At 38.6% G+C, this 25,921-nt stretch overlaps 1 protein-coding gene across 1 annotated transcript in view; it reads right to left on the bottom strand.

Annotated features, from left to right (window-relative positions):
* Nucleotides 1-25,921, bottom strand: part of HS6ST3 (heparan sulfate 6-O-sulfotransferase 3) — a 619,320-nt gene that overhangs the window by 259,324 nt on the left and 334,075 nt on the right. The window lies entirely within an intron of this gene.

Below are 25,921 nucleotides of genomic sequence, written 5' to 3'. Positions count from 1 at the left end.
TTTTATGTCCTATGTGTACTCAAGGGATAGACACTCCACTCTTCTGTTTGGCAAACAGACCTTTAGGTTGTAAACAGCAGCATAGGCAAATATACCAATGACCTTATCAACCATGGATGTGAGAACTTGACAAATGTGGGTTGTGACACATTTTTCTCTCTTCCCCCGGCCCCCTTCTCTCTCTCTCATATCACCTCTAGAAGACATTTTGTAATCAGAAGATACGTGGGCTCTTTTTTTCTATCTCTGTCTACTCCCACAATTCCTTCTACTCAAACTTTCATTCTACCAAAGGAAAACAGAGATTGTGTAGAGCGTCCTAAGCTGCGATGCATTTCACATCTGGGAAAGCTACAATTGGTGAAAGCATTTAAATAATATGGCCCACAAAGTTCTTCTTTGCAAGCCAACTACAGTTATGTCTTATGGTTCTAATATTATTGGACTGTTGTATTTTAATAGATTTCATATTGATCTGGTACAGTATCATTAGATCTATGAATAGAAACTCTCTAGAAAACATATGCCACAAAGTGCTAATCCATTAAACATGAGGCTTTTTGTGCCATTTCCAGGATGGCAGGCAGACTTGTTGATATGTTGTGATGGCACTCATGCTGAGCAGTGGCTGTCACCAAGGGTCCATGTCCCAGGACTTGTGGTTGGTCAAGACAGTTACCCTTGCAGTCACCATTCTCTCATATCTGGATTACTGTAATATCCTCTGTCTTTGACCTGATTCAGTCTATTCTGAACACAGCAGACAGAGTGATACTTTTAAAACAGAAGTCATTCTGCTCACAGGTGTATACCCAAGAAAACTGAAAACATACATCCGTACAAAAACCTGTACATGAATATTCAGAGCAACGTTGTTTATAATAGCCAAAAGGTGGAATGTCCACCAATTCATAAATGGATAAACAAACTATGGTCTCTCCATACAATGAAATATTATTTGGCAATAAAAAGGAATAAAGTACTGATACATGTCATAACATGGATGGACCTTGGAAACCTACACCAGGGCTGGTAAGTGAAGGAAACCAGTAACAAAGGACCTCATATTCCATTTATGTGGAACATCCAGAATAGGCAAATCTAGTGAGATATTCAATACCAAAAGACATGACATAGAGCAGAAAATGCACAACACAGTTGAACCCAGCACAGATTTTATTTTGTATGGACCCTCACCTGGGATGGTTAGAAAAGTTGGAGAGGAGTGTGGTAGCAGCCACAGCTTTCTGCATGGCCTTTCTATGAGGCTCATTTGGGCATCCTAGTCTCAAGTAGTAGATCTCTTACTTGTCAGCTAGCTTTCAAGAGGGGAGAAGACCCAGATTGTCACATCTGCCACATTCTTTTGGTCGAAGCCTGTCAGAAGGCCAGCCCATGCAAGGAAAGGAAATATAGATTCTTCCTCATATGGGTAAAGCAGCATGAGCATTCAAAGGGGAAGGACTTAATGGTGGCCATCTTTGGAAACAAGGTCTCAGAGCTTCACAGAGTAATTTCTAAGAACTCCAGACATTCTCTCCCCATATTTTTCACTCCATTCCCAGTAAGAATGAAATCTGCCTAAACTCAAAAAAAAAAAACCGAATAGCAGGGATGAAATGTGGCCATCAGAACCAGGGGTAAAGCATTTAGGAATGAGATAAAAAGGATTTCAGGTAGAATTGGATTGGAACGCAGCCCTGTCCTTGGAGCTTTCTTAACTGTGGCGCGTGCTCTTTGGCTCATTGCCTTTTCTTCTCACCCTCTTCCTCTAATGTGGCCCAAACAGCAAAGCAGTCCTGGAACAACCTTCCACTTACGGGTCCTTCTGCTTCTATCCATTGCCCCTGGACAGCCCAGTGAACCAAGGAGGCTTAGGCAAGGACATTTTGGAGCAGGCTGCTCATGCCTGCTATGTATGTGTTCAAGCCTTATTCTGAAGGGGTGAGAGAAACCACATCCCTGTTCAAAAGAGTAGCAAGTATTTGAGAATAAGTCCAACTCTTAATGAGTTTTTTTTTTTTTAAAGCATGCATTGTTCCATATGTATGATTTTAATAAATCTAGTATTAGAGGTATGCAAAAGGATGAAGATTTAGGTCTTGGCCACACATTTAAACAACTAACAATTTGTGGCCCTCTAAAGTCATTCCCTGGGCTGGAATGATATTAGAATATTCATTAAATGGTTCTTTAAGTAAAGAGGCAATATGCTCTTTTCATTAAACTCTTAATAATCTTAGCTTGAACAGGACTAAAGTAATCACTAAAAGAAGCCATCAACAAAACAAAAACAATCTCTCCCTTCTTTCTGTGGCCATTTTTTTCATCAACTCTTTCCACCAAGATGGAAAACTACAAGCTCTTAGTGTTTAAGGCACTGTTAAAATTCTGAGGAGGAAATTGTAAAATAGTTTTCTCTTAATGCAGTCTATTATAAAATATTGGCAACTGCTAACGAACCAAAAAATAATAACCAAAGGGAAGAATATTTCTTACACGTGGCAACGGCCCTCTAAACAAAAATCCTCATGACAAAGCATCTTCTATGCTAGTATTGAAAAAGAGGGAATTCTCATTCCAGTAACAAATTCTGCATCAATAAATTCTTGAATCTATTTAATAGGAACTAGGTATTATAAATGGGATGTGGAAAAAAAAACATAAAAATCTCTCTTCAAGTGACGGTGGAAAAGAAAACAATATAATATCAATCAGGAGCAGTGAGATGTTAACACCAAATAAGAGAATAAAAGCAGCAGAGTAGCTAGGGAATGGGAAGAAGCAGGGGTGAGGCCTAGAGAAATGGAAAGGTTGGAGTAAAGTAACTAGACACACCACTGTATGCAGTCAAACTCAACTGGTTCTTAGAGCAAAGATATTGCCAATTATTCTTTATATTGGTATATACTTTGAGCATGAATCAAAGAGAAGTCTCAACGAAAGGTCTCCTAATAATATCGGTTATGCTGACGTGTAGATTATTATTGGGACTAGTGGCAATATTGCAGTCATCCTATCACCTCTATGTTAATACCCATACGATTGGGATTCCCCTAGTAGAAGTGCTGGGGCATATGCTCAAAAGTATACTCTCTCCTTTTCTTATCCTTTCCCTTGTACATATGTATGTGTTTTGGGTGATTCTGAAACTTGATGTTATAAAATTTCCAATGGAGCTTGATAAAAGTATTAATTCCTCGTACCTACCTATCTTCAGACATTGTGATTTAGTAAATATATGGCAGTTCCAGGCATCTCTAATCGTAATAGGCTCCAGAGGTTATTCTGATACATCACAAAGACTGAGAATCATTGGCACAGTGAAAAGACTTGAACAGAGATTAAGGACAGTATGTTTGAATCTGATTCTGTACTAATAGCTTTCAAGCAATGACCATGAGACCTTAGGTAATTCACATAATCAATCTGAAAAATTATAAGAATACTTATATTTGTTTAAAAATGTGAGACATTGACATTCAGATTTTAATAAATCATAATATTTCTCATAACTATCTATACTTGCTTCTATCTTTTTATCATTCTACTCCTCTGATTTCCAGCATGTCATTTGACATTAAAAAGATAAGATTATTAAAAAAAAAAAAAACAAGAAAGAGAAAATTTACCCTTTTTTCAGAGTTATTTAGCAAGGCAAAACCACAGCATATTTAATATTGTGGTATTGAGGAAACGTAATTAAGTTCATAAATTTTTCCCCCATCATTATAAAGGTCAAGAGGGTAATACTAATTTATTGGAACTTATAAGTGCCAATTCCATTCTGAAGAAACATTATCCCACACTGTGCCGTACATTGTCACAACGGAATATGATCTCATAGATCTCAAGGATGGTTATAAAGAATAAATGCAATAATGAATACCTTTAAGCCCTGTAAATATTCTAAAGCCTAATGATTAATAAGTATATATGAAGCAAAGAGCTTCATATTGTGTTTTTAAACTATATTCCATTGAGAGAGGTGTCAGAGAATTACTTTGAAATCCTAGAGGGAACCCTTGAGAAATTAAAATAGAGGGATGCCCATTAAGGTAATCTCCCTCAGTAGTCAGACCTTTTGTGTTTTGAGGACAGAAAGACAAAAGCTGCCCAACCTCTAGGTACAGGTCTCCAGGGGCATTAAGAAAACAGTCAATCTCATCCTGAAAAGGGACTGAATGAATTGAACAGCAAAAACCATGACCTTTCATCTCCTATGTAACTTTACTAACAATTGTCACTCCTATAAACTTTAATAAAACAAACAAACAACAACAACAAAACATGACCTTGAGAAGACAAGTGAAGGGCAACTTTCTCTGAGCATGGCTCTGAGAAATTAAAGTTGTCCTCCCTCAAAAGTCAACATTGGCAGAGTGCCCTTGGCCAGTGCGGACATGTGAATTAGCAGCATCTGTCATAGCAGGGAGCTTGATTTTGTCAACAGCTACCCAACTTGGCAGCCACAAGTGACAGCATTAGCAAACTGAAGAGGATTCCTTCTCTCTTCTCTTATAATGGAAATTAAACTGATCTTTCATCCTCCATTTGGGGTGGATAAGCCCTCAGATTTCATGAGAATTTTAAAAGAGGGAGGATCCCCAAAAGAAAAGCTACTGTACTTCCTGTCAATACATAAGAAGATTCAAATCAATTTTAATTTGTGTTTAAAAGTCATAGAAGAGTTCAAACTCAGTATACAGCCACAAATATATATTAGGGTTTCAGTAAAGGCCATTCTTAAAAAATAAAACAAAAATTTCCCTGTTAGAAATGGTGAAGAAATCTTGGGACTAATCATCTATCTGTAGACACTAGGTTCAAAACTCTACAAGGAAGAAGAGAGATATAGAATGCCCTAAAAGGCAAAGTACTCAACTTACTACTGTGTGTCCCCCAAAATAAGACCTAGCCGGACCATCAGCTCTAATACATCTTTTGGAGCAAAAATTACTATAAGACCCAGTCTTATATTATATTAAAATGAGACCGGATCTTATATAATATAATCTAATAAATATAATATAAAATACCCGGACTTATATTAATTTTTCCTCCAAAAGACACATTAGAGCTGATGGTCCATCTAGGTCTTATTTTCAGGGGAACACGGTAAGAAGAAATTGAAAGCTATGCACCCTAACATTGGACCAGGTCAGGATCAGGGACAGAGGTCTACCTATGACACAGAATAGTTATCACACAATAACCCTAAGCCCAGCCTCTTGACAACTGTTCCTTAATAGAACAAGTTTAAAGTAAAATGAGATGCTAATCTCTCTAAAGTCTGCTGAAAGAACTAAGATTCTGTCCAGTTGCTACAGAAAGTGTTACTGCCTGGGGAATAGAGGGATGCCCATGTGGATTTAGCAGCAAAAGCAGCAGGAATAAACCAAGTCCCTGGAGAATGTGGGCTAACCAACAAAATGGTGGCATCTGTGAAGTAAGAGTTGAGACATAGTGGAAATACCAGGTAGCACAAAACAAAAAAAACAACCTGACCTACCACAATCCACAGCTTAGAGAGAAAAAAAGAAATCAGGAAGTTTCATCCTCTAGATTGTAAATACACCTTTGAGAAGGATAAATGTAGGGACCCCCACCGTCATTAAGGTAACCTCCCTCATAAGCGGAGCCAGAATTGGAGCCCCTGTAACAAAATTTGGGCTGAAGCTAGATATACCTATCTCATTCTTACACAGGTTTTTCATTTTTCTGTTGGGTGTAGACTTAGAAAGTAAGAGTTTAGTAACGTCTCTGTCATACCTGGGAGAAATAAATAATTTGTGATGATGCCTACTAAGCTACTGTGAAGATTAACATAAATGACCCAACAGGCCAGTAGCCTTCATCCCAAGGCCATACCTTCACCATATTAGGTAGCTAGGCTGACACAAAAAAATACCTGCTAAATATGACTAATTTACTAACAATTGGCTATCACGCCTCTATGGCTCACACATCAACACTGAAAGCAGAAGAGCGGTGCAAGAGTACTCAGTTTCAATTTTCAGAGAGAGGTGAGATTTTCAGTGCTAAATAAGAACATGTATAAGAGATATTCAATTCAGTTAAAGTCAATTAATTTTGTATGTGCCAGGCACAACTACGTGCCAAGCACTTCCAAAGGAGGCACAGACCAGGAAGAAAGACAAGGTGAGAATATAACTTGGGTGAATGTTGAATGCTATAGCCAGGTACTGGGTAGAAATTAGAATGAGGCATGACTCTAACAAAATTTAAGGTGTGTATTTGTTTATATTGATTACCTGGGTAAGGAGAATAATTGGGGAAGTACCATGAAAGGATTTATTAATAAACATTAATTATGATTCATATTGTACAATGACTTAATTCTCTGGGTGTGAGACAATAAACAAATAATGACAAAGTTGTCCGGGATATCCTTGAGACACACCTATAAGCAAGTGGCTGGAACTGAGAGATCTGGAAATGGGAGCAGAATGAGTATTGGCCTCATAACTATGATCTCACTGAAGGGTTTATTTAGCACATGCCTGAGTCTGGAAGAGGGTTTGTTTATATGGGTTGGCTAGTAGGAAATACTGCTAACAGCTAGAGTATAACTTATTACCAGGACTGCCCTAGTGGGGCCCACACGCCATTTAGTATGCAAGCTAGAGATGTAGGCAGGTGGTGGCAGATAATCCATTTATGAAAGATGTCACATTCAGGGGCAGACAACTGAGAACCTCCATTTTCACCATGCTCCTCTCAAAGTCTCACAACCATACTCTAGACTGTCCTGGGTATTTATGCACACTAACATGACAATTATAAAGTTATTAATAACTCTGTTATAGGAAAATCCCTTTTCTCCCTTTAAAAGCAAAATATCTCTCCACTTTTTCTGCTTTTTTTAAAATTAATGGTGGTCGGAAATGTGTCCCCGAGTCCCTCTGACCTACCACAGAACACTGAAACAGTAACCATGGGAAGAAATACCAGGTAGTATGCATATGGTTTGGGGAACAACTTTCAGCAATGGTCACAAATATTTTTAGCTTTTCAAAAAAATGTGTTTAAGTTAGCAAAAAACAATGGGATAATTCCCTTAAATAAACGGAATCTCTCTTGAACTTAATTAGCTACCAAGTATTATACTCAGATTAACATGGGTCTTCTTCAGAACTGGTCCAAGAAGGTAAATTATGTTAAGAACTAACTTATACCCTATGGTCCCCCTAGCCTGCTTATCAAGAAACTCACTGCGGTAAGTATTAAAAATGGCTCAGAAGCAGTCACAAACCACATACTCACGTCCTAAATACAGAGTAGCAGTAAGGGCCCTTGTATGGTTCACATAGATGGCTCCTTCAAGTTGTCCAGATTTGATTCAGTATTTATTGCCAGGATAACAAATAGCACAATATGCTCTAAGATTTGACGCAGCATAGCCTGACTGTGTTAATACAATAATAGAAACAGAGTGTGGGGTTATCTACAAATTTGCCTACTACCCTGCAAATGCTGTGAAAAAAACAACCTATATTTAGTGGATTACCACTCTGTAGATATTCTGGAGAGTTCTATTTATATACCAGAGGATACAAGTGAGACAATAAAATATGTCTCTCAAGTGACATCATAACCATCAAATACAATATTTTGGTACTTGGAAAGACAAAGTCTGTAACAATGTCATTTAAATATGCTTAGCATTTTTGAGGTTCTAATCAAGATGGCAGACTAGGAAAACATTATGTTTGCCTCCTCTCTCAACGACATCAAAATTACAAGTAAACTACAGAATAATGATCATTGAGAATCACCTGAAGTCTAGCTAAAGAGAAATCCTATAACTAAGATTATACAGAAAAAGCCATGCCGAGACTGGTAGGAGGGGTGTGAACATAGAACAGACTTGTCCCACACCTGTGTGTGGTAGTTAAAAATTGAGAGGGCTATTTCAGTTGAAAAGATCCTCTGTGAAGAAAAAAGGGTTCCAGACCCATACCAGGCTCCCCAGCCCAAGGTTCCAGTGCTGAGAAGAGAGGTCCTCATAACTGGCTGTGAAAATCAGTAGAGACTGGGGCTGAGTGAGACAGAAGGCTGCTGGAGTCCCAGGCATTCTAACTAAAGGGCCCATGCACAGACTTAGTTGCTGATGGCCTCACTCATTCTACCACCAGCACTGGGGCAGAAGATTGAAAGGCGCCAGGGACACACAAGGAGGAACTGACTTGTCTGGTTTCAGGGCAAGGGCTGGAGGGGCAGCTTTCTCCCAGGCAAAAGTGCTGGCAGGTACCATTGGTCCTTTGTTGAGCCCTCCCCTGACCCAGACTGCAGTGCAAATGGACACTGTATCTGTTATCCATCAAATTGGATAACACTGTTTGCCCTACCTGGTGATTCTATGATGCCCCACACAACTTGTGGGCCAATCCAAGACACTTCTAGTGGCTTTTCCATATGATGGGTCTATCTTGTCTCATGCTGCAGACTTTCCTAAATCTCTCACAAACCCCAAGCAAGCAGTATCTGGCCTTGATGTGCCCCATACCATTTTGCTGAGCAGCTCTGAGCCTAGCAATAATGGAAGCTGGCCTTAGTTTGCAGCTTAGCCTTTCCCAGGCACATCCAAGCCCAACAGAAGTGACAGCTATCTGCAGATCACTTTGTAGCTTACCTATATGGCCCTAGGTAGGGCACAGGCAGAGGCTGACTTTGGCCTGCAACACAGTCCCTGCCAAGAGGCCCCAGAACCAACACACCCAGTTGCCAGCTTCAGACCACACCAGAGCATCATCCAATCACCTCTACAAATGACACACCCAAAAGTCTGACTAAGCATGCACCAGAACCCTGCTGAAGTAAATCCTGCTCTGTAGGGTCAGTCCTCACAAACAATCAGCCTCAGGGTCCATCCCTCCCACTGACTGCAATCAGCACCCAAGGTTCAACTACAACAAGAGAGCACACACAACCCAAACAAGGGACACACCTAGACCACCCAGCTCAGGTAACCAGGGAAACTGCACCACTGGGTCCCACAGACACTTATTACATAAGGCCATTCTATCAAAACCAGGAGATAATAGCAACCCTACCTAATACATATAAACAAACACAGAGAGGCTGCAAAAATGGGGAGACAAAGAAACATGTGTCGAACAAAAAAAAAAAAGAACAAAGCTCCAGAAAAAGAACTAAACGAAATGGACACAAGCAATCTACCAGACGCAGAGTTCAAAACACTGATTATAAGGATGCTCAATGATCTCAGGAAGAACTTGAATGAAGAGATAGGAAACATAAAAATGGAGATAGAAAACATAGAAAAGAACCAGTCAGAAATGAAGAATACAATAACTGAAATGAGAAATACATTAGAGGGAACCAGCAGTGGATTCAATGAAGCAGAGAACACAATCAGCGATTTGGAAGACAAGGTAGCAGAAAACACCCAATCAGAACAGCAAAAAGAATCAAGAAGAAAAAAATGAGGATAGTTTAAGGGGTTTCTTAACATGAAGCATACCAACATTCACATCATAGGGGTACCAGAAGAAGAGAGGCAGCAAGGAATTAAAAACGTACTTGAAGAAATAATGATGGAAAACATCCCTAATCTGGTGATAGAAGTAGACATACAAGCCCAGAAAGCACAGAGAGTGCCAAACAAGATGAAGCCAAAGAGACCCAAACCAAGACACATCATAATTAATATTCCAAAGATTAAAGACAAAGAGAGAATCTTAAAAGCAGCAAGAGAAAAATAGTTAGTTACCTACAAGGGAGCCCCCATAAGACTGTCAGCTGATTTCTCAAAAGAAACTTTGCAGGCCAGAAGGGATTGGCATGAAATATATAAAGCGATGAAAAGCAATAACATACAACCAAGGTTACTCTAACCAACAAAACTATCATTTAGAATTGAAGGTCAGATAAAGAGCTTCTCAGACAAGAAAAAGCTAAAGGAGCTCATCACCACCAAACCAGTATTGCAAGAAATGTTAAAGGGACTTCTTCAAGAAAAAACAGAACAAGAAGGAAAAGAAGAAGGAGAAGAAGGAGGAAGAGGGAGGGAGGGAAGGAGGGAGAAAGAGGAAGAGGAGGAGGAGGAGGAGGAGGAGGGAAAAAAGATAAAAAAACATGAATAATAAAATGACAATAGCTACATATCTATCAACAATTACTTCAATGTAAATGGATTAAATGCTCCAATCAAAAGACATAGTGTGACTGAATGGATAAGGAAACAAGACCTTTACATATGCTGCCTACAAGAGACTCACTTCATATCAAAAGACACACACAGACTGAAAGTAAAGGGATGGAAAAACGTTATTTCGTGAAAATGAAAAAAAAGAAAAAGAAAGAAAAAGCTGGGGTAGCAATATTTATGCCAAACAAAATAGGCTTTAAAACAAAGGCTATATTAAGGGACAAAGAAGGACCCAGTAATCCCACTTGCGGGTATTTATCCACAGAAAATCAAAACACTACTGCAAAGGGACATGTGCATCCATATGTTCATTACAGCATTATTTACAATAGCCAAGATGTGGACGCAGGCCTGCGTGTCCATCAATGGATGAATGGATAAAAGAAGAGGTGGTTCATATGTACAACAGAACATTACTCAGACACAAAAAAGAATGAAATTTTGCCATTTGCAAAATCATGGAGGGTACTGTGCTAAGTGGTGTAAGTCAGACAGAGAAAGACAAATGTCATATGATTTCACCTATATGTGGAATCTAGAGAACAGAATAAATGAATGAACAAAACAGAGAAAATGCTCATAGATACAGAGAGCATTTTGATGGTTGCCAGAATGGGGGTCAGGGTTGGGTGGATGGGTGAAGAGAGGAGGGACTTGAGAGGTACAAATTGGTAGCTACAAAATAGTCATAGGGATGTAGAGAATAACATGGGGAATATATTCAGTAGTATTGTAATTACTATGTATGGTGTCAGATGGGTACTGGATTAATTGGGGTGATCAATTCATAAGCTATATAAATGTCTAATCACTGTGTTGTATACCTGAAACTAATATAATATTGTATGTCAACTGTAATTGAAAAATAAATAAAAATAAATTTAAAAATATCCTCACATGTTCAGTGCTGTGATACATGTATTAATATTTTAAATGCATTCTTAGTCTGGTCAATGCAAAATAGTCATCTCATAATTCTTTCAGCATTGTAATGCTGTTTTAATTTTAGTCATTTTAATACCCCTAAAATTCTTCCCTGTACATTTAGTTTTATTAATGACCCTGAAAAGTGCATTGATAATATTTGTTTATGGTTAAACTCCTTGCAGCAATTGAGATTTAGATCAGTGTGCGTATGTTCTACTGTCTTCTTTAGGATTCTACCATGAAAACACATGTCAAGTGCTCTTATTCTGTTGTCCATCATAAACATGTAACAGTTCCAGAATTAAGATGCTGGGTCTGAGTTAATTATGGATGTTTCCCTATTGAATTAAGCTTAACTGCTGCTAAATTCAAATATGTTTTAAAGAATCTAATTCCATGAACTGGTATTGTTAATTATTGCCTATATACCTGAAAGACCTAATGCTCAGAAACTTAATATATTTGTCCCTATATGAGACTACTTAAGGCATGTCTGGATTTCTTTTTTAAATGCAAAGGAAGGTTAATAAATTGCCTATTAGTAGAAGGGTTAAATGGAGCTAATTTTCTCCATACAAGAAAATAGAGTGCAATTTATATGTATGCATAAGAAGGAATGGGCAGAAATGATAAGAAAGAGAAAAAGATTGGCTGAGTTACACTTTAAGAATAGTATTATCTGACATGCTAGGATATAAATGTACTCTTTCCCCACCCAAATCAACACAATCTGCTCTAAACATATAGGAAGTATAGGAGTATGAATATATATATATATATATATATATATATATATATATATATATATGCATATGTGATTTAAACAAATTAACACAAGTGCTTGCCACTTGGAAAACTCTTAAAGATTGTTAGCTCTTATTATGATTCTTGTTAATATGATTGATCATTTACACTGTTTCCTAAAGACAGAGACTCACAATACTACAACACATATAAGCAGAACTATTAAAATATTGGTGTGGTTTTTTTTCAGAAAACATGGAAAAATATTGAAAACAGGAACTATGATGAGCTAGTTACTATAATTAAGAACAAAACTAAATTATAAGTCTCATAGTTGATAATCAAAACTAGAAACACCATCTTTTTTCTTTACTTTTTACTAATTTGAGAAAAAAATTATGTTGCCTATACAGAAAAAAAAAAATTCCTGGTGCAAAATCTTATGAGTTTATTGTGTGTCTTGATGAATTAAGAGCCATCTAGTAACATGAAGAGCTATTTACTAACTGTAGTTTGTTCTGTAAGTAGTCATTTTGCTATAAAAAGCCTGGATAAAAGCTGAAGATATAACATTAAATCATAACTTCAAAGGCAGTTCTTTGGGGACGAAAGTTAATAGAGGCTAGAAATGTTATTTCCTCTTACTTCGATGATATAAAGATACATCTTAGAGAACCTAAAGGAATGGTTTGGTTAACATGTCCATTGCGATATCATTTATTATTTCTCATGAATATTTCTGAGCATCACACGCTATGTTAATCTGCCTCCTCAATAAATAAGGCAAACATACCCCAAAGGCCACATATACTATCTTAGACATATAGTACCATAAGCACATATTCTTGAAATTTTTTTGTACCTATTGTCCCCAAGAAGTAATAATAATAATAATAATAATAATAATAATAATAAAATGCTTTATAAGGATTCCAAAATTTTGTAATGAGTTACATGAAACATTCACATGCACTAAAAGTAAGATTGATGTGGAAGACTTCCAAGTGACCAATAATATTATTTTAGTTACATGTGTGTTCTGCTTTAAAAAGAAAAACTACCATAAAGATGGTAGTGATTATTCACAATAAAAAAGATGATTTGATCAACAAACGGTTTCACGGGCGACGTGCTTACTCACTAAATGCATTTTCCAGATCTTTAAAATAGCCAACAACTTGATGGCAATGAAGCTAGAGATCAGAGGAAGCTCAGCTTTGAGAAGATAAGGCAGCAATGCCAATGGACGTTCCATCAAAAGTTATGACAGAAGTCAATGGGGAATGAAGAACCAATTTACAGCCTAATTTTCAGGAGCCCATCACTCTTACTAAAACGCCTTGATATACAAATACCAACACATGATCTAAATAATACCATGCAGTGTATGTCATCAATAATTTAGAGATTTCATCTGTGAGGCATCCTGAAAGGTCTCTGTTTTCAAGTTTAGGCACATATTCTCAGAGTATTATAGTACAGCAGTGGAAGAGATAAATAATGTTTCTCACTAAATATAACTGAAGCACAGAAGAAAATATAAGCAGCAAAACTGCTCTTTCTTACCTGTTACAGGAGAAGAAGCCAAGTTCACAGGGTTCATCCATATCCAAAGAGAGGAAACCGAAGGGAGACAAAAAAAGATACAAAGGATCAGTATGGGTAACAATAAAAATGAAACATTTTGCAAAGAAAACCATTTATCTCCTATACAGAAAGCATCTGACTGTGTGGACTTGTTCAGTTAAATCATTTTTTTTCGTGCCAAGTAAACTTGAGTTAATATGTAATGTCGTTGACCTCTCACACTAGACATTGTCAGTGGTACACAGCTACTCACAATGACACACGAAAAAAATCAGTCTTGCATTCTAAACATAACTCAACAATATAGAAAACCCTAGCAGAAAACATCGAACATGGCTTATAGTATCAATGTATACACAAAGTCAGCTGCAGAAACTCTGCACTCATGTTAAACATCATATTGAAAAGTGATTATTAGCCAAATGTGAATAGACTGAACGTGACACAGGATCTCATTATTTGCTCCACTTTTGGAAAATATTGATTATACCTCTAAAATAAGGTAAAGGCTAGTGCTAGGAACTATGGCGTGTATATACCAAATTTGGCTCTTGTTCATGGCACTTTAACATCTAATATTCTACATGAATATGACATTCATATCATTTATTCATATCATCTAAATGGGTGGAACTGTAAATCATCCACGAGTTCTGAATCTGAGATCGCCAGAAGGCTCCCCCTGGAGATCTACCCCACCAAAGGGCATCAGTCCCTGTTAAAATTCAATTTTTATTTATTTTTTTTTTGCAGGGATATCACATTTAGAAATGAAATTTGGCACAGAGTATTTTCTAAGATAATTTAGCATCACCTATCAAGTGTCTAAGGCAAATAGCTCACAACCCCAAGCCAATGTTAACTCAACATGTGCTCCAGGAAATCGCAAATATCCCCAGGCAATTTACCTTTCTAAATAACATAGCTCTATTAGAGTTTTCTTATTTCCTATTTTCTTAGCAATTTTATTTTATTTGGGAGGGAAAACAAGAAAATCAGACAAAAGAAGTCAGATTTCCCTTTAAGAACAAACAAAGCTCAACTCTGATGTGTTTGAGATACTTCACAACAAACTGAGCATAACTGAAGAGGGTCCAACCTCATCCACCTTATCCTTATTCATCTTACATGGATCCTTTCCAGATAATGTCTTATCTCTTTCCCAGTCATTATTCTGTCCCTTTAACTTTGGACAGAATTTACATTCCCTATACTGGAAACGCTGCCTATGTGTAAAGTCTGACCCAGTGGCATTTTTGCTGCTGAACACTAATCATCCTATTTTACTGGCTTTACAGTTGAGAACGTCATAGATTAGATGAAGGCTGCTCTAATTCCAGGCTCCCACCACTGATATTGATCATTCTGTACCTATAACTTATTTTTTCAGGGGTTCCTACTGTACAGAGAATTATCAAGGAAGTAGACTATCGTGAACTAGACTATATGAACTAGGCCAGAACAACTCCACATGTGCTTATAACACTAATGCTAATTCTTTCATTCATATTTCTCCATCCATCCATTCATTTACTCAAAGACAATTTAATGATCCCCCACTATGTTCCAGGCACTGTGTTAGGCACTAATGCGTAAAAAGATATGAGGAAAAAATATCTTCTCTCAAAGACGCTCATATCTTGAGTGAGACAAATAGCCCACAAAGATACACAGTAATATAATATAATGGTGATATGATTGTGAGCCAATGTACTCCAAAATTTCTCACATTTAATATATTTCATAATTCTGAGAGTATATTTTATCCTTCCTTAACTATAAAGCTAAACATCTCTTTTAAAAATAAAAACCTGATTACGTCACAATCCTTATTGAAAATGCTTTAGTCACGTCAAATGATCTTGCATCAATAGTCTACATGAGCCTCCTCGGGTGTCCTGGATTTACCCACCTCCCCACTCTCAACTTAAATCACTGGCCCCTTGTGCTCAGCACACTGTCCTTCTTTCAGTTCCTCAAAGACCCTTACCACCAATGGGCCTTTGCACCCGCTATTTCCTCTTACTGGGCTACTCTCCTAAGCTTTACATTTCACCTGGGTAATTCCTACTCACCCTTTAGATCTCTAGGATCACTTCCCTGACTGCTATCTCCTCAAAATCTGGTCATTTTTGTGGTTAAATACATTCATAAAACCATATTCCTTTCCTTCGGAATTTAGATCTCAGTTTGCTTTTATACTTTCATTAGCATGATTATCTCATTAATGACTGTAAGTTCATGAAATGGAGACAACATCTGCTTTTGCTTAATGTTCTCTTCAGTGCCTAGTACTGGCACACTGTAAGTGCTCAATAAACGTTGCTTATTATCAAATCTATCGATAGATTAAGAACCTCTGTTAGTGCTAAAAGTAATGTTAGAGAAAAAAATACACATTCGTTGGAGGCCATCAAAGAAGTCAGAAAAAAGTCATCAGTATTGAAGGCAAGCGCATTCCTGTAAATGTTTTTCTATTTCCCAATTTTCCCTAGGCTCTTCTTTGAATATAATAATATCAATGACCAAAAGGAACATACGCATGCAGAATAATCTCTCTGTTTAGTTTTCTACTTTCACATAGATTTCTATTTTACCTACTTCGTTATACTTAATGATTGATTGAACTTGAAGTGGAGAAAGACCATTCCTATTGGGATTGAAGCAAAGTCATTTTGAAAGCTCCTCAGGATCTAGACAGATTAAGCTGCCTCAGCCCAGGAAATGACCTTAATCAAGTCATTTGATTGTTATGGGCTTCTAACAGCACTGTTGAGGAGACCAAATAAAAAGTTAGTCCCCATAGGACCGACAATGCTATATCCAAGCTGAGCTTTATGGAAAAAGTAGGAGTGTGAATCCTAAGATATTGAAAAATATTGTCATATGAGCATAACATATATTCTGTTTGGTTTCAAGGAGCCAGATTTGAAAGCTAATGATCTCAGTATCATAACCAGCCTCCAAATCTGTCTCCACTGGGAGGCATGGCAAAGGAAGCAGACTGACAGACCAAAATAATGAGCCTGCATTTGCCCCAGGAGAAAGGACCCTGAAGATCAGTGTTACAGAGAACTAGTAAATATCATCACTGGTGTAGAATAGATAACTCTCTGGGTTATTATGAATAGGAATATTTATAAAGCCTCCACAGCGCATGGGAGGCACTGTGAATAATATGCTGGAGGAGAAGACGGGAGGAAGAGAAAAGAGCATATTGCTGAAACTTTCAGCAGTAGTAAGGGTATTTTCCTCCATTTGTGTGCTTTTATTTTTGGAGTTGATGAAGTACAGAGGGTGGAGATCTAAGAGCAAGGAAGTGAGCGTGTTGTGAAGAGAGCAGAGGTGAGGAGGACACGGAGAGAACAAAGAATGGAAGAAAGACACACAGGTGAGCGAGGTGAAACTGGATACAGGAGAATTTTAAAAAATAATTAGTTTCCCTTTAGAGCTCCTCATACAGTGCTTTCCAGTTTCCAAAGCACTTCGTGCACACTACTTCATCCTGCCTCCCATGAAACCTAAGAGACAGACCAGGCAGGGATCACCACCCTGGTTCTTCTTTTCTACTTAATCACCGGAGGCTCAGAGAGGATGCAAGTTGCTCAAAATCCCAGAACCGGACAAGGAACAGATGAGTCTGCAAGGTGTTTCTGATAGCAACCTGCGTCTGGGGAGGGCAACAAAGAAACTACATTTTGAGGTAACTGCTGGTACTATTACCTGCCTGGGGGCTAAGCATAGCTGCTTCTGGAAAATGAGAAACCCTTTTAAGTTTTGTTTTTCTACTCTTAACTGATTCTACAAACGTTTACTACAAGCCTACTGTGGGCCTACTCTAGAGAAAAGTGTACCCTGAATCCTCTCTAAAGAAACGCACCACTTCCCACTCGGCTTATGCAGGAAGAAAGGCAAGAAGCACAGCTTTTGTTGTGATGGCCTTTTGTAATCAACACACACACATGTCTTTTCAATTATCAGTTTACATCATACATTTTTCTCAATGACCTTGAGAAGACTTCTAGACCATGCACTCTTGAATGTCAGAAAGAAGTTCGACAAACTTTGACTTAATTGGTATCTAAAGCGTAAGACAAAGATGTCCGTGATGTAGTTGGTGGTAGAGGAAACAAAGAAATGCTCTCTCCCCATTAAAACTCTAAATCCCATGTTAAAAATAGAAAATAAAGGTTTTTAGAAGAAGAAATTTTTTGTGTGTGAATAATCAATCTTATTTATGATTTAGAATGAATCTAAACAAAAGGTATCCACATCACTTAGTTTCTCTTCAGCACACTGCCATTTTCAAGTGCACGTCAACGTTTCATAAGCACCTGGGCACTGGGGGCTCCAGAATACACTGGGGCCACATTCAGACGAACCCCGAATCTGGATCAGCCCCCACAAGGACTGAGGATTGCTGGTGAGTCACTTCCCAGGTGTGCACAAAACTTCTCCACAAACCATTTTTAAAGGAAAACTTATGCCAAGATGGCAGAAGGTGGGCAGGAGTGGAAGCGGGGAGTAGGGGTGACGTGACGAGGGCAAGCTCCAAAAGCCTAAAACAGCCAGTGACATGCAAAGAGATACTCTAATCAACATGGGTACTGTCTTCAGGACAAAGCAGCCAAATTCTTAAAAGCCACCAAGGCCTGCATGTACTCTCTCAGCTCATGAACCAGCCCCAAACTTGGAAAGTTGATTCACTGCTGCCACACAAACTCTACTCCATTCACACACACACACACACACACACACACACACGTACATTCTTGAAGTGCAGCACTTACTAGTCCTCGTGGCTTGTGGTAGACAATATTAGTGCATCCTTGCCATTGAGTGAGCCCATACGAGATGGGAGCAAAATGAACTGGGTCATGTGCACAACTCCAAGTCTTCCTCTCCCCCTGTCATGTGATTGCACAGAAGTTCTCATGTGGAGGCGGAGCTATCCCAAGGTTGGAGCAACCTAATCATTGAGTATGTAAAACAATTTCCTGCAAGAGTTGCTTGGACCTACAGTGGACTCTATGTGAGAGAGAAATAAACTCTGCTACACTACAAAGATTTAGATGCTGTTTTTCAATAGCAGTGTAATTTAGTTTAACCTAACTAATCAGTCCACTTGTCCATATTATTAATCAGTAGCTTCTCTTCATTCCGTCTCATCAATATTTCTCAGATCCATCTAATTCTAACCACTGCCACTATCTTAAATCAGGTTATCCTTCCTTCCTACCTGTATTCATGAAACAGGTCTCCCTGCCTCTGGTCTTGATACATTCTAATCCATTCCCTGTACAGCCAGAGTCATCAGTCTAAAGTGCAAACCAGAGTCTTTTGTTTCTGTATCTAAAATCATTCAATGGTTCCCATTCCCATTGCTCTGAGAATAAAATGCACACTCTTTCCCGTGACCTTTAAGACCCTCCATAATTAGACCTCTGTTCCCCTCTCCATTCTCATCTCTCAGTAGTCTGCTTTCTATGCTTCGGTGCTGGAGATATATGATCTCCCTGGATCTACCAAGGTGTAGTCTCATTATTCCTTCTCCCTATAATGCTGTTGTCTACCCTGCCCAACTTCCTCTAGGCTAACTACTTAGGAACCAGTCCAGGAAACACCTTTCCGGACTTCGAAAGGCTGAATTGACTGTTCCAGAGTCTTCTACTCACCCTTGTTAACCGTCATTTCTTTAGGATACGTAATGGTCTGTCTCCTTGACACTCTTCAGAGAGAGTGAGAGCTCCTTGGCACAGGGACTGCTTTCTTGCCATCACTCCACCCTCCGGGCCTAGCACACAGAAGACTTTTAACAAGTATTTGTCAAATGAAATGAATGAATGAATGAGTGCTTAAATTCAAGGCACCTCTCTCATAGCTGCTTTTCTCAGTTATTATTCCCTTCTCTGTTATGTCAGGCATAAAACAAAAGGAAAGAGAAAGGACTTAAAGTCTGATCCATCTGGCTTTAAATTCTTCCACTATCACTTAGAAACTGTGTGACCTCAGGCAAATTACCTAATCTTTCTTCGCCCCCAAATCTCCATTTGTGAAATGGGAGTAATCACATCTCCATTATGGAGCTGTAAAAATTAGAGTTGTGAACATAAAACAGAGTGAAAAGCACAAAGTAAATGCTAAATATAAATGGTAGGTATAAAATTATTCTTCTTATTATTATTATTGATCATATAAAAACTAGTCTGGTGGCAGCAATGGAAACGCACTTACTTGGAAGTGAGATCACCTTTCATTTCAAGCAGGAACAAAGAGTAAACAATTGGACTGGAAATGAATCTAAAGAACCATATGGGGGATAATGGACTTCTACTCAGCTCCCCTGCCAGCTTCCACTGTCCTCCTCATCTGTTATATTTTTCTAAATACGAGGTCTGACAATTAAGTCCACGAACTTGTTGCAATGACATTGCTCACCTTTTTTGATATCAGAGGGATTATTCATTATAAATTTGTACCAACTGGACAGTTAACCAAGTTTACTATTTAGAAGTGCTAAAATGGCTGTGTGAAAAAGACGAAAACGACCTGAACTTTTCGCCAACAATTCATGCCTCTTGCATCATGACAATGCATCAGCCCACATGGGACTGTCTGTGAGGGAGTTTTTAGCCAGTAAACAAATTACTATATTGGAACACTCTCCCTACTCACCTGATCTGGCCCCCAATCACTTCTTTCTTTATCCAAAGATAAAGGAAATATTGGAAGGAAAACATTTTGATGACATTCAGGACATCAAGGGTAATATGACAACAGCTCTCATGGCCATTCCAGAAAGAGTTCGGAAATTGCTTTGAAGGGTAGACTAAGCACTGATGTCGGTGCATAGCTTCCCAAGGGGAGTACTTCGAAGGTGACTGTAATGATATTCAGCAATGAGGTATGTCGCACTTTTTCTAGGATGAGTTCATGAACTTAATTGTCTGACAATTAAGCTTCTCCCAATGTTCCTTTTTTCCGCCCTCTTAGGACTCCTGCCATTACTCCTTGCATTCTCCATTCTCCATGCTCCCTTCTTTTCTCATCCTTAATACGTACTCCTCTCTGCACAATTCCCCTTTTTTATATCCCTGGCCAAGAAGAAGGCTGTTAGTGAGCACTAGTAAGACTGAACAATCTATCCTTACTTAAAATAGTAACTCTTAATCCCAGGTCTTCAAAAGTCCACATCTGTCATTTATTCAACACACATTGAGTACTCACTGATCTAAGCCTGAGGCACCAAGCTAGGTGCTATTTTTTTTTCCTAAACAAACATTAACTAATTACAAACTAATAGCCATACCTAATTAGAAAAAAATTTCTTGTTGGAAAAGCTAGTCCCCTTCCCTATTCAGGCCTTCATTACACTCAGGCAGGGAGAGGGGTTTATATTTTGTTGTTGTTGTTGTTATTGTTGTTGTTTTTAATAAATAATGTAGCAAACTGGTAGCACAGTTTTCAGCATATATAAGACTTGCTTTTTAGTCAGGAAAATTAGCCACTCCTTTGAACCATATGGGCATGAATGTAGCGATGTCAGTTCTGCTACTCTAAGAACCTAAACCAATCTACATAAGTGCACACATTTCCTTAGCCTGAAAATCTCACAGGTGTCAATAAAGCATAGAGCGTTGTCACATATTAAAGGACATGGTAATTTTTAAGTTTTTTGTTTTGCATAACTTGACGTTGTCATTGCTAAAGAGATCTGATGACCACATTAAAAGTCAGTTTATATGCCTCTCATTTCCTATCCCATCCATCCATACTGCCTTCCATATGAACCAAATGAAGCAATAATATGAGCGGAGAGTAAGCTGGTGGGGAACGCCAAAGGCTTACTTCAAGTAGTGCTAGTTAGAGTGTGATATGTGGGAGAAACTGGCCTCTGTTAGTCTCTGGGTCCTCATGAGGACAATGGAAGGAAATGCTATATGACCAATGTTTTACTAAAATGAGTTTATTAAAAAAAATACACAGGAAGTTGACAAGTTACTAACGTTTCTCAATAACTTATGTCCAATAATACATAGGCCTCACTTTCAGAAAATGCCTCCTTACACCTTTCTCTAACCCTTGGTATGTGTGAGATGCTCTGAATTATTTAGAGAAATTCAAGGACAGTATCAAATCAAGGTGTTGTCATGGGAAGCTCACTCCACCATCCTTTGATATTAACTCTTCCTCAGAGATTGGTTTCCCATCGTTAACAGTATGAATACATTTCTCTTTCTATGATTCAAGATATCACACCACAAGAAACCCCTCCTAGTGAGCCACATTTAGCAACATTCACAAGATCTAATGTCACCACAGGTAGTAAATGGTCTCCAGGAATGATTCAAGCCTTAGCTCCCCATCTCCTTGGACAATCCATCCATCATATTTATCTAGGGATTCTGAGTAGCTGTGGAGAAAAATTAACCTAATCATCGGTGTTCTTGGAGTATTAAGTCTCCAGCAAAGATGAAGATAGCCTCTTCTTATAATGTCTGTGTCATATTTATTCTTTATTTCACCAGCTAGGAAGAAGCACCATTCATCTCCTTCCACAAAACGGTAATGAAATCTTATTTTCAGATGGTCGTTGTTTTCTTCAAGTAAAAATCTACCAGCTGCCAAGATCACTGTGTACTTCACCAGGTGAGGATATGTTCTTCTAAAGCAGTTTGAGGATAAGGGCTGAGAGACCAGATTGATGTTTGTTTGCGTTTCTTTATTTGTCTGTTTGTTTTTATCATGATTCTTCCTGCCTTTCCTCCTTTTGGCCATTTCTGGATGAGGTTGAGCTAATTGTCATAAGTTCCATTTCAACTTCTGAATTCCTCCTTTAGGACTATGATTGCAGATGTCTTTGTGCCTTACCAGGTTTACCAAGAGACAAGTCACAATGATTTCAACTGATTTTTTTGTTTGTTTGTTTTTTCTGTGACCATTGTGAAATGAGCAAAGTCCCTAATTAACTAGCACATACCATTAGCAAAATAAATTCAGAACAATGCAGGAGGGTTTTATTTTTTTCTTTTGTGATAATGGTTTGATGGGTAATGCTGCTATTTTCTCAGGGCTATATTCTAGCCAAATAGCTTCTGCTGACATGTGCCTTCACAGACTGCTGATGGTCAAGGAGCAAGCTAAGGCTTCCAGGGACATAAAAAACAACTTGAAAAACCTAGTTTGAAAGACACATTATATATCTATTATCAAGCAACTAAACCATTATGTTTGAATTAGTGCCCAAGGCCTTAAGGAAACCATGCATTCATGGAACTGATTTTAATAACTGTCAACCTCCTGTTATCCCTGTTTCCTAGGCCCAGAGCTACATGAGCCCATCCTGTCCTGGTGAAAGGCATTGCTGAGACCAGGGAGAAGGCTTGTAAGTCATTGCTCACCTTCTTGGTCAAAAGCAAAAAAGTAGAACACTGAAGAGTAATGGTAGCTCAGAGGATTGCACACAGCTTAAACCCAAGAATGTGCAGGATATTTTGGTACAGGATATCAAAGCAGGAGTTTCCAAATGCAAAATATAAATGAAAGGGCCTATTTAAGAACAAAACAATAGCCTCCCTGGTGAGAAGATAGAGCTGCATGTTAACCTTGAACCTTGCTTTTCCTACTTGGAGAAATTCTAGTAACTGTCAACAGCATCCCTACAAGGCAGTATGTTTCAGTAGCCAATCAATAGGCAAAACATTTAGGGCTTGAGTTTTCATCCAAGCATTGTATTTAGCTTCTATTTAATCTTATACAATTAAAGAAAAAAAATCCTGTGCCTTAGTTTATCATCTGAAAATTTAAAATATGAAGAGCAATCCAATGGTAATTTAAAAGAAATAACTAAAACAAGTTCTAGCTTGAGACAATAATTATTGTAAGTTACTAAAACTTTCTTTCATCCTTTTCATATTAATTTGAACAAGCATCCCTGGGGCAAATGTTCCAGAGAGGTCATGATTTCTAGGTTTCTGATTTCTCTTCATTATAGCCAAATTATTCCTCTACCTAGTGCGGTGACCAAAAACATGCAAAGAACTCCAAATGGTTAACTTATTACATTAAATTTATATTACTGTAGACTGAATGCTATTTTTTCTTTGTATTCTCACAAAAACAGCCATAACTTTGTGTTAAGCCAAAGATATCTCCCAAATCCTATAATTAGGCCCACACAGATTTGGCCCTACTCCTTTCCCAGGAACCTACACTTGCTCTTCATCTATGGGACCTGTCACCAGTTCTTTTTTCTTTTCAACAGTTCCTATCCATTTGAACACAATCATTTCCATCTCTAAATTAACCTATTCAATCCCAGTCCATCACTCCCTTACCCTCTATCCTTTGCATCAGACACTGTCTCTATATCAGGAGCTAGCATCCTCTCCCCCTGGCTTCAGTTTCATCTCACTGTGCTCCTCTCCAAACCTAACACATTGCATTCATGAGCAACCTCCTGTGATCAGAGGAACTGACACTCTCACTTCAGTGCTTGATGCAGAATAGTAACATTAAGATGTGCCCGACAGGGGGAAAAAAATTGAAGGGGGGGTATATAAAATGAAGAGGACTCACTGACTAGCAAAGATCAATGAAGCAAAACTGGACCATTTTCCTCTCATTGACTTTCACTGCTCATTGTATGTCGACAGCCATGTCTGCAAATTTCCACGCCTTTCGCAGCAATCAGGGAGGCCAGGTGACAACATAGGGATGCTCGCAACACTGGGCCAGGTACTTCCCATTCCACCAGGCTGTGACAAGGTACTGGAAGAAATTCACACTGAGGAAACAACAACAGGCTCTCATATGAGAGTTAATCGCAGCCAACACATTTGTGAGCAAGGCTGTCCTTCCTGGATTCTGATGAAATCACACCTCAGCCCTCATTCAGTGGCCTCTTGACTTTGGCCACATTCTCAGTTACGCTGTCCTGTGGGAACTAAGACCTACCCTTTCCCGGACTCCACCTCGCAGTATTTCAGAGATATCGCATTTTACAAAAAGTGCCATCCATCATCTGCAAAAGCCAGGAAGTGTAAGTCCCTGCCAAGATCAGGGGCAGATATTCTGGGTAATTGGATGCTGCCTCTGTAACCTAACTGCTGCCCGAGCAGCTGGAGACGAGAGGTGAGGTGATGAGAAACCTTCCCGGAAGAGGATGCCAGACACTTCAGATTCCATCTCTGAGGCAATCAGGTGTGTGTCAAACTCCCTACCTATTTTTAAACAGCACATGCATTCTAAAACAAATCAGCATGTACTTTTTTAAAGATGTTATTTACCAGGATGTGTCATGCAGTCACTTAAGCTCTAGAGAAGCTCAGATAAACTCCTTTTGATACCTGCCTAGAATATGGAGGAACTCAACCCTGGCTACACTCATCCTCCTTTGTTTTTCCAGTAAGAAAATGACCTAATAACAACTAAGTCTTCGTTTCCTTATTAGCATTCTAGTAGGGGCATTCAAGGCTGTGCATTTAACTGCATCAGTCAATAACAGGGCAAGAGTGCTCCTGTGTAATTAGACCTGCCCATGTTCAGACAGACATCACCAGGCAAGGTAGTAACCAGGGAAGTGGGAAGGGCACAAACTTGGCTTTGGGGAGGGACTTTGGGTATTAGCATGTGCTTACTGTACTAAATCTAGGTGCTCTCAATGAAAAAATAATGCCTACAAAATTGAGCTAACAATGATATACTGGTTAAGGCCTACCATCTCTTAATTATAAAAATAAAAGAAATACCTAACATATAAGCTTATTGGATGAACCCAGTGAATGAGCTGTCCCACAACTAACCAATTTTCTCTCCTTCTTTCTTCTCTCCCTCTCTTTCATCCTTCTACCTCCTCACCTTTTCTTTCTTCTCCTTTCCTTTCACAAACATTGTTTGAAAGCCTGTAAGTGGCAGGCACTGTGCTAGTTCCTAGGGACACACATGTTCACTAAGGTGTTTCCATAGACCTTAAGGAACTTTCAGTTCTTTCTGGAGAAGCAGATAGTTAAAGCAATGATATGACACAGAAGGATAAGTGCAATGATAGAGGGAAACGCAAGATGCCAAGAAGCACAGGGGAGGGGCATTTATGAGATGGAATCATAGAGGGCTTCTAGGAGGAGGTCTTAAACTTAGTTTTAAAGGTTAAATAGGAGGGAGCTAGATAAAGGCAAGGAAAATCAGAAAGAACACACAAGGGTGCAAAATAACATGCTAGGTTCAACAGTGATTCAATTCGGATTGAGCTAAACTATACATCTGTGAGAACAAATGAAAGAGAAATGAGGCTCAAGATATCAGCCAGAGGCAGTTATACACCTCACAAACTCATATACCTAGCTAAGGAATTTGAACTTTACCTGAAAACGTAAAACTTCATTGAAATTGTTTAAGCAATTTAGGACTACAGTCATTGAACCTGGCCTGTCTCTGGCTTTAAGCAATAAAATAGGACAGTTGCCACTT

This window comes from Rhinolophus ferrumequinum, chromosome 4, assembly GCF_004115265.2.
Source record: "Rhinolophus ferrumequinum isolate MPI-CBG mRhiFer1 chromosome 4, mRhiFer1_v1.p, whole genome shotgun sequence".
Classification (NCBI taxonomy): Eukaryota; Metazoa; Chordata; class Mammalia; order Chiroptera; family Rhinolophidae; genus Rhinolophus; species Rhinolophus ferrumequinum.
Note: the sequence above shows the minus strand (reverse complement) of the source record. Positions and strands in the feature narration are given on the sequence as shown.